The sequence below is a fragment of the Trachymyrmex cornetzi genome, unplaced genomic scaffold (genome assembly GCF_001594075.2).
Source record: "Trachymyrmex cornetzi isolate Tcor2-1 unplaced genomic scaffold, Tcor1.1 scaffold243, whole genome shotgun sequence".
NCBI lineage: Eukaryota > Metazoa > Arthropoda > Insecta > Hymenoptera > Formicidae > Trachymyrmex > Trachymyrmex cornetzi.
Genome location: NW_017297092.1, coordinates 49,504 through 59,348, shown reverse-complemented (window position 1 = coordinate 59,348; position 9,845 = coordinate 49,504). Strand labels below are relative to the sequence as shown.

The following is a 9,845-nucleotide window of genomic DNA, read 5'->3' as shown; positions in this document are numbered from 1 at the left end:
TCGTGTACGTAATTCCGTAACGATTCTATTAACGATCGTGATTTTTCAATTTCATCGCTATCGTCTCTCCTCAGAGGCATACCAAATTTATTCACAGATATCGTATCGAGTTCGCGCGAAAACTGTCTCAATTTTTATTACAACAATTCAATTTATAATTAATCCAGCTTCACGAAGTTCTTCGATTATCGACAAAATTTCATTGTCGTGAGCAGTATTACCCGCTCGACGAGAAGCATCGAGCAATTGAAGACGATCTACCAACTCGTTGGGATCGTCCCAATGAACGTAATCTATTTCATTGTCAGTCAATCTAACAGCGGATGGTATATTTGTCTTTATACCTGAACTAATACTCGTGCCACTGACACTCCTTGTAACTAAGAGCGGAGCAATAATGTTTTTGTATTTGTGTCCCTTGTTACTCTTAATAGGCATTCTAGCGTTATTGTCACGTCTGTGAGCATTCGTCGTCAATAATATATGTTTGTACGTTTGTTCATCATTCTCGGTGTAGATAGCGTCGTTTGGAATCTTCTTGAAGATCAGCTCGTATAGACCCGGTGTACCTTTGTATCTCCATCTATGATTATAGTGTCGTCCGTATCCACGTCAAATTTTTTATTACCCAACATCGTTCCGTTTTCATCGAAATAAACACCGTAGACAAGATCGATTTCATTTCTCGCGTTACCAATTAAAAGAGTATTCACATATACTTGTCTTAACGGCCCTAATTGACTTTGCAGTCTCTGACGACCTTGAGGGGTGTTCAACGCCTGTCTGACAGACGTTTCAAGCGATGGATTATCACCGGTTTCAAAAACTTCTTCGTCCTGCGAGTCAAAAGGAGTTACTTGTTGTTATTGTGATTCTATTGGTGTGGAATGAATTATGGATGAATTAGGCACGACATTTGATCGTTTCTTATTTATTCGTTCGTTCCATGGAAGACGCTGAGGAGTAATTTGTGTTGGAATTGCATCATTATCATCGTCGTCGCCGTCGTTGTTATCATCTTCCTCATCATGTATTCACGTTTATTCTTACGCTTACTCTTCATAAATTTAGTCTCAACAGGTTTACCTTCACGTGCAATGTTTCCAACGATTTGTTTCAACGGTTCGATAATAGGTTTTAATTGTTTCTCCAGAACGATCTCCTTCTCCATTATACCAGTCTTCAATGCTCTGTGTTTCTTACGAATCGACGCGCGTGTCTTCGCGATCAATTTCGCCGTTCTCTCCCGTTCGGAGAGACTTTTCGTTCCAACCATGTTATCGTAACGGTAAAGAAGTACTGCTCACGAGTTCATTTTCACAAAATACACTACAGATGATTTTTTCACACTACTGCGAAATCGTTGAATCCTCGTTTGTATCTACCGTTGCGTAATGCGCTATCTTTGTCTATTACCATAAAACCGTATTTGCGTTGCCAACATAAATAGCACAATGTACAAAAATTCTCATACGATATATCAGTGTTTACGTGATCTTTATAAATGTGTTTCAAATTGGTACCATCCTGTTTGAATAGTATTAAAAAATTTGCTTATCACGTATCAGATGTTTCGGTATTTTTGCATACGTCTGACAGAGATAAAAACAATCGATGTTAGTATGTCGACCCATAGAAAAATATTCTCTAAAGTATTCTGATTATCACAGGCCACATCATCGAATACAAATATTGAATTGGGAAGTGCCTCCTTCGGTGGTATGACGTCACGATTGTTGGAAAATGCGTATTAACCGATACCATTTATCGATTCGAGCAGTTCTTCCAAATATCGATATTTCGGTTGAAACAGAGATTTCGAATACACGTACACGTTTTCGAAACGTACACTGTGTGGACTTTCTATCAAACTTATCAAAGCGTTCGTTTTCCCACAGTTGGACGGTCCACAGATGATGCAACGAATTGTATTCGGTAGTAGAGGGCCGTGTCTACGAATCTCTCCATCGGACATGAGTCGCGTCTTACGGTCGAGATTCGACACTCCTATTGTTCGTGATTGTCGTACGAATCGCATTTACTCATGTAACGCGCGTGCGCAATGTAGCGCGAGCGAGTTTTTCAACACTATTTATATCCCCGAGCAAGCGCTCGATTCACACAGTTTACTGTAAAAAGCGGATCGTTGTTGTTATCACAAAAATGTTTTTCTTACTGACGAATAAGCGTGAGATTCTCGATTTTACCGCCGAGCAATTGCAGTACATACCGAAGATTCTTCTTCTACAGGAATTTGAGAATTATGTGGAGATACTGTGGGATCGATTACCCAACCATTTAAAAACGGATCCTGAAGTGCAACGCTGTCGTCCATGTTTAGAGCATTACAATCGTCCGTGGCAACGAACACACATAGACGGTCCACCACCACTTATCAAAGATTGCGACGTATGTCGCCGTTGTATGACATAAGATAGTGTGTAGAGGAATGATTTCTGGTGCGGGTTTATTCAACAAGACAATAAACGCGCTTCCGTTTGAAGTACATATACCTGGTTATCAATTTTGTGGACCCGGTACTCGTCTCGTGTCGCGAACATGATATCGCCTATTCGCGAAGTAACGATCTCACCGATCGTCACATTGCCGATCGAGGTCTCGCCGAAAGAGCACGCGAACGTATAACAGCGAGTGATTCAACGTTTGGTGAGAAAACTGCCGCAACCGCTGTATGGGCAGCCATGAAAGCAAAAACGAAATTAGGGATGGGTATGAAAAGAAGAAAGAGAACGAAAAGGAAGAGATTACTTCCGGTAACGAAACGTGGAGGTGTCCTACCGATTTTACCAATGTTAGGTGCGCTCGGATCTTTGATTGTTGGAGCGGCGAGCGTAGTGAGAGCTGTGAGCGATCGCAAAGCCGCTCGACGGAGGGCCGTGGACTGTATCTAGCGCCCTACAAACGTGGTGGTAGCGTGAGGAATAGAAAAAAGACAAGAGGTAAAAAACAACATCGTGGGAGGAAACGTTAGAGACTCTTAAAATACCACTCTCCGGTATCACGACGAACGAACAGTTGAGCCGCGCGGCGTATCGTTTGCGTTTACCATTCTTCAGAGGTGTGTTTATGCGTGACGCGTTACCGACGAAACCGTATCGAAACGAAAGTGGTATCGTGAACCTGGATAATTCGGAAAATGCTGGCACACACTGGATTGCTTACGCAAAGAAAGGAAATAACGCTGTTTACTTCGATAGTTTTGGTAATCTTAGACCGTCAAGGGAACTCGAACGCTATCTCGGAAAAAACGTAACGTATAATCATCGCTCTTATCAGACGTTCGATCAGAGTATTTGCGGTCAATTGTGTCTACGATTTCTTCGAGAAATAGATTGGAAGAAAAAATATATCCAATAAGTCGTGTGAGTCATCTCAGTTGAACGTTCACCTTCAATCGCATTATGTCGTTGACTCTTGCGTTGAATGGAACAACCAGTATCCTCATGGCGAGTTACTTCCCTGTGTTGGATTTAAGTAATGGTGAATACGAATTGGATCTTACGAATTTTGAAACGTACAACGCAATACCGAACGTTACTTCCGCGAATAATAAATTCTACTTCGATACCGACGATAAAATAATCACGATTCCCGAAGGATCGTACGAATTGAGTGCTATAAACAGGTATCTGAGAGCTGCTATTCGTCACGTACGACGACAAACGCTTAACGATAAAGGTAATAGTGACGATGAGTACATATTCGACGATGACGATGACAACGATAATGCTCATAAAGAAGAGATACTGATTCTTCGAGCCAATGAGAATACTATGAGAAGCGAGATTAAATGTGCGTATCGAATGAATTTTACAACACCGAATAACATCGGTTCGCTATTGGGTTATTTAAAATCGCGCGTATTACAACCAAACAAGTGGTACGCGTCTGACAAACCTGTGAATATTATGAATGTAACTATACTTCGTATAGAATGCAACATTACCGCGGGTGCGTACAATAACGATAAACCAGCGCATACGATACCTGAATTCGCAGTGAACGTTCCACCTGGATATAAATTATCCGATATTCCCACACATGTCATTTATCTCCCAGTCGTCGCGAGAAACGTTACCGATATAACGATACGTATAGTGGATCAAAACGGACAATTGATAAACCTTCGTGGAGAAGAGATATCGATTCGACTTCATATACGACGCAGACGATAAAAATATGCTCAGATGCTCGTTCTAAATGAGTCACACGATTGTAAGAATACGTCCACCATACCGCAGACGTCGCAATTATCATCGCTCACCGAACGATACGTTGGAAGAAAACGGAGAGGAACGGAGGAGAGATTGAACGCTGCGAACGTCAAATTTCTACGGTCTCTGGGATTCGTCGTGAACAATGAGTCGCGATATTCTAAACATAGGAGGTGAGACTATCTTTGACGATCGTATCGTTAAGATCGAGACTCACACTTACAACCCATACGCTAACACCACATTCGGATACAGCGATGAAATACGAATATCTATACAGCATCAGGATCTGTACACGTTACCGTATGAGAGTTTTCTCTACGTCGAGGGAAAATTTTCAACGACAAAACGAAATGGAAACACATCCGAGGAACAACCTCCAGAATTGTCGAATAATTGCGTCGCGTTCATGTTCGATGAGATTCGGTACGAGTTAGACGGTGTGGAAATCGATAATCTAGAAACGTTGGTATTACCAGTACGATAAAAAATTTCATATCGTTAACCACTGGCAGGAGTATAACGTTAGAAAATGCAGGATTGGACGGCACGATGCAGTTATTTCGCGCACCGCTTTCCGAGAATTTCAACTTTTCCGTACCACTCAACACATTTCTAGGATTTTGTGAGGATTACAAACGCATAGTGATAAACGCGCGACACGAACTTATCCTGATACGTGCGCGTAACGATAACAATTGTATTGTGGCGCACGAATCGACGGAACCTAAAATCACACTATTAAAGATACAATGGAGAATGCCACATGTAGTGCTGAACGATGTCAATAAATTATCACTTTTGCGAACGTTGGAAGGTGGACGATATCTCAGCGTATGTTTCCGGTCGTGGGACCTGTACGAATTTCCTCTGCTGCAAAGCACAACGAAACATTCGTGGGCTGTTAAAACAACGTCGCAATTGGAAAAACCACGATACGTAATTTTTGCACTTCAAACCGGAAAAAGAAACGTCACGTCGAAAAATGGTTCATAATTCAACATATGTAATCTCACTAATGTGAAACTTTTTTTGAATACTGATTTTTATCCTTACAACGATATGAATTTAGATTTCGAACACAAAAAATACGCTATACTGTACGATATGTATGTAAAATTTCAAAAGACGTACTACGGTTACAACAATGCGATCCTATGTTATCTATCGAAGAATTTCTTGTATACGGTCCATTCGCTCGTAGTGATCGATTGTTCTCGCCAAAACGAATCGATAAAGAGCGCCACTGTAGATATTCGTATAGAATTCGAATGTATGGAAAATATTCCACTGAACACCACAGCTTATTGTCTTATTATTCACGACAGGGTGATAGAGTATAATCCATTGACTAATGTTATTCGCAAAATTGTATAATATTTTTTAAGCTCTTTATCGAGTTTCATACGCTATCATATTGTATTGTAAAACACATATTACTTTAAATATATTATATATTATATCTTACAAAAAAGTAATGATGTCACATCCCTTTCCTCTTAGATAGATAAAAGTCTCGTCTGCAAAATATTAAGGTATGAAACATGATTCATGTCATATATATAGAAAAATCACGAAAAGTGATTCATTACTCTTAATAGAGCGTTCGGGTACGCATCGTTTTTTACCACGTATCGTATACTTATGTTACATCGCGATGTCTCTCACGTTCATCGTCATCATCATCGTTTTCGTTACGATTATTACGACGACGACAATAAGAACGGCAGCGTCGACTGCAGCGACGAATCGTGAAAGCATAGATACTGAAGTAATTCTGTATCTACAAAAGTACAGCTACTTGAGTAAAGCTGACAACAATACGCAATTATCATTCGAAGAGGGAGAACTTAAACAGGCTATTTCGTTGTTTCAAGAATATTAACAAATACAGGGCGAGGGTACATTGAATAACTATACGTTGTATCAGATGCGTAAACCACTATGTGGTCTCCCTGACATCTACGAGTATAATATAGGTAGACCTAAATGGGCGAAAACACATCTCACGTGGAATTTCCAGCTAGCGGATCCACAAACCTTGCAAACTACCGAATTCGCGTTCTCGCTATGGGCAGCTAATTCATCTTTATCGTTCGAACGTAAAACGGTAAATCCCGATATCTTGATATCTTATCGTAGTGGGACACACACGTACGCTGATCGTAGACGCAACGAAGAAATTTGCACCTCTTCGTTAGATGGACCTGGTGGAGTACTCGCTCACGCGTTCTATCCTCCTACCGTTAACAATTACAGCAGTGAAATACACATAGATAGTGCAGAACCGTGGCATATATATCTAACTGACAAATCTGCTAGTAGTAACAAGGACTATCTGCTTAACACGTTAATACATGAAATTGGACACTCATTAGGATTACCACACAGTTCGCGTGAAGAATCCATAATGTTCGCAGTTGTCACTGCTAGGAATAATAATAAAATCGCTAAACTCAACATAGAGGACATTTTAGCCATTCAACAACTTTATGGAATTAAAAATCCAAAACCAACAACAACAACCACACAACCACCAACTACTGAAATTACAAAAAATACACCCACGTACATAGATCTCTGTACTTTACAATATGTAGATACGGTGTTGGTATTACATCATCGAATATTCGTCACGTATCAACGCTACGTATGGTCGATAGATATAAATGATGCAAAATACGATGGACCACACGTACTAAACAGTTACATGGATTTCCTTCCGGATAATTTCTCCTTATCAGCAGCATATCAAAGGCCTTCGGGTGAACTAGTACTGTTTATACGCGATGTAATTTACATGGTTGAGTATCCCAGTTTCAAATTGATAGAAAGCTGGCCAAAACATCTCTCAAGTCTAGGATTTCTCCCGAACATTTTCATCAATACCGTAGTAAATACTAACACAGGACAAACCTGTGATCTTCAATAATAACGATGTGGCGCAAATAGATGAATGCAATATGAGTGTTCGTTCATATCACTCGTTACAAGCGGTATTTCCGGGAATACCGTCAGCTCCCACCTTAGCCTTCCGATATATGGATGGTAATCTGTACTTTGCTAAAAAACAACAATTCTACCAATTTAACGAGTTCACGAGAACTGTAACAAAAGCTGGTAAATTTAATATAAACATACTCAACGTCGAATGTTCGAGAGATGGATTATTGCAACAAATGCAGAATATCTTGAGTCGACTACTTCGATCGAGTACTACATAAAACACAACGAGAAATAAGGAGGAGGAGAGGGGAAAATGGAAGGACATATATAATCAATACTATAATAGTTTTAAACGATTAGTATACAAGGAACAGTCATTCCGACAACATCCACGTGTTCGATCGTGAAGATAATAGTGTAAGAATACACGCCAATGCTCAACAACGCTGATATTGAAAAGTATCTCATGGAACAGAACAATCTTAATGAAGGAGGTGTGAAGAGAACATTTGATGATGAAAATCTTGGTAATGAAAACACATCAAATAAATTTTTTTTTTCTTTGCGGCCTTTTTTTCCATTTACTCATTTTTTTCTTTAATTACAGACATCAAATCACACATTGTTCTATCGTACGCATTCTCGAGAGAAGATATCCGTTAACCGTAACTGGCTACAAATACTTGAACATTGGTATTAATGTCAAACTCCCTTCTTATGTAACTATCATTTTGGGAGATTCTCACAGTAAAGAGATTCCGCTTTCACCGGACATCTGGAAAGAGCTTCTTGAACAAAAACACGTCATTTTGTCCCTTTTGCAGTACGATGAGAATAATAGAGGAATACGCGCGACGCCGTCTCCATTGTATATTGGAAATTTAACGTTACGCTTCGGACGAATCAATAATCTACCAATACTGCGCTTAGAAACAAGTACAGCTCGTCTATCCATGTCGAAAAGCACTGTACTTAATATATTTAATCTTGAATACTGTGTGAATCGTCTCATTTCCTCCTTAACCGCAATGACTGATAACGTTGACAAAAAATTTTCACGACTTCTCGCTATCGCGTCCACTGTCACGAAATCTGCTAACATGCTGAAAATGATGTATGATGACGAATCCTTCGACCGCAACAACATCCTCGATTGTGAGTTGATCGCTCTGGTTTTCGGAGAGCATTAATTATGTACACCATTCGATAATAAATACTATTATGTACACCATTCGATAATAAATACTATTCTATTAATTATAAAACACTTTTATTTATTTACCCTACCTTTATATACTACATTTACTTATATATAGTTTAAAGGAAAGGGAAATGGTCTATAATCTTTCAAGGATAAATGAGAAAATGCTGCTTGATCGTATAATATATTGTCACTCGCGCTGTCACGGACGGTTAATCTAATTTGAAACTTGTGCAGTATACAGTGTGCAGTGTACAGTGTGCAGTGATGGAAAACATTGTTAATATTGTACAAAATATACCAGAAGGACGCCTACTTCATGTCGTTGATGAGGTTTTCGCCGAATTTGAAGAATTCGAAAATATTGGGAACATCGACGATATGGAGTACATGTCGGATGACTCTGGATACTGTACAAATTAAGGTAACACTAACGATACATATTATTATAATATTAATAATTTTTATTAATTTATTTTTATACATATAGTGGAGTGTGTATGAACACGCTATAATATTATAGTGTGTGATACATATTATAATATAAATTTTTATTTAATTTATTTATAAATATATGGTGAAGTGTGTGAGCACACTACTATACCACAATGTATAGTGTGACACTAACGATATATATTATTAATTTTTTACTTAAAATATTTTTATACATATATGATGGAATGTGTGAGCTTGCTACAATACATGTATAGTGTGACGTCTGAAGCTTTCTGTAAAATGATAAAATGTACATTTTTTAAAAAAGTTATATTTATACCAATCAAATATTTAAACTTACATTTCCACATGTCCTCTGAAACATTATCATATGGTCGGATACCAAATAACTCGCTAAGGAATAAATCTCCATCGTTCTAAATATCCATGTACTCCGATCTAAACTCTCGCTCGGCCCGCCTGTCCGCACGTATCATCTGTCTGTTTAAAATATTCATAAATCGACGTATACGTAAATTCCCGCGGTGTGTAGCCTGAAACAGAGCATAAAAGTGAATTAGACATATATTATATATACTTTATACTTTATACATTATATTGTAAAATTTTATACGTTTTACTAAACTTACGAATGGAATCTTCAGAATCTTCACCACATTAGCTAATTGCAACTCACATACTCGTTCGTTGTCAACGACGATATACTGGAATAAGAACAGTAACATAAACTATATTTACAATAAAAACTAAAAACTCAATTTGGCATATTTCCACCATTGATTTTTTCCTTATTTTTAATATCGTGAATATCATACACATCTAGACGAATCAACTGATATCCAGTTTGTCCTTCCGGAGTTCCTATGGTGTACAAATGACCATTTTCCAGTTTTGTAATATATAGGATATTCCATTCGGTTTGCTCTTTCGAGGTTGAAGCAAAAAGTGCGTTCATACCTCCAGATTTCACTTCTGCTGACGATGTAAAAATCTCACAATCGATATTC

At 38.6% G+C, this 9,845-nt stretch overlaps 1 pseudogene; it reads left to right on the top strand.

Annotated features, from left to right (window-relative positions):
- Window positions 1-6,502: 6,502 nt before the first annotated feature.
- Window positions 6,503-8,805, top strand: LOC108761185 (uncharacterized; annotated as a pseudogene).
- The last annotated feature ends 1,040 nt before the right edge of the window (window positions 8,806-9,845 follow it).